The sequence below is a fragment of the Octopus bimaculoides genome, chromosome 19 (genome assembly GCF_001194135.2).
Source record: "Octopus bimaculoides isolate UCB-OBI-ISO-001 chromosome 19, ASM119413v2, whole genome shotgun sequence".
NCBI lineage: Eukaryota > Metazoa > Mollusca > Cephalopoda > Octopoda > Octopodidae > Octopus > Octopus bimaculoides.
The window spans coordinates 50,494,202-50,494,580 of NC_068999.1; the positions used below are offsets into that span (position 1 = coordinate 50,494,202).

The 379-nt window shown below is 37.7% G+C and overlaps 1 protein-coding gene across 1 annotated transcript in view; it reads right to left on the reverse strand.

Annotated features, from left to right (window-relative positions):
* The window catches only part of LOC106882031 (uncharacterized), a 368,303-nt gene that overhangs the window by 84,865 nt on the left and 283,059 nt on the right, over positions 1–379 (reverse strand). The gene's annotated exons all lie outside the window — the stretch shown is intronic.

The following is a 379-nucleotide window of genomic DNA, read 5'->3' on the forward strand; positions in this document are numbered from 1 at the left end:
AGAGAGAGAGAGAGAGAGAGAGAGAGAGAGAGAGCTGTATTGACGTATATACTTATGCAGGTATTTATTTTATCCATGGTTGTTTTAATGTAAAATTTTTTCTTTCGTTCGGCAAGTCTCATTTTATTCCGTCTGCAGAAAGAGGCTGCAGGACATTAGGAGACATTGTCTTATACAGCACGCCTGCTTTAATTGCATTGCAAATATAGTTGCTTTCTGTCTCACTGACTCTCTTTCACGCGCTCGCTCAATTTCTCTCTCTCTCTCTCTCTCTCTCTCCCACACTCACTGTTTACATATCTCCGCCCACAGGAACACGCAAGCACACACACATATATACATGTATTATTTATATATATATATATATATATATATATAT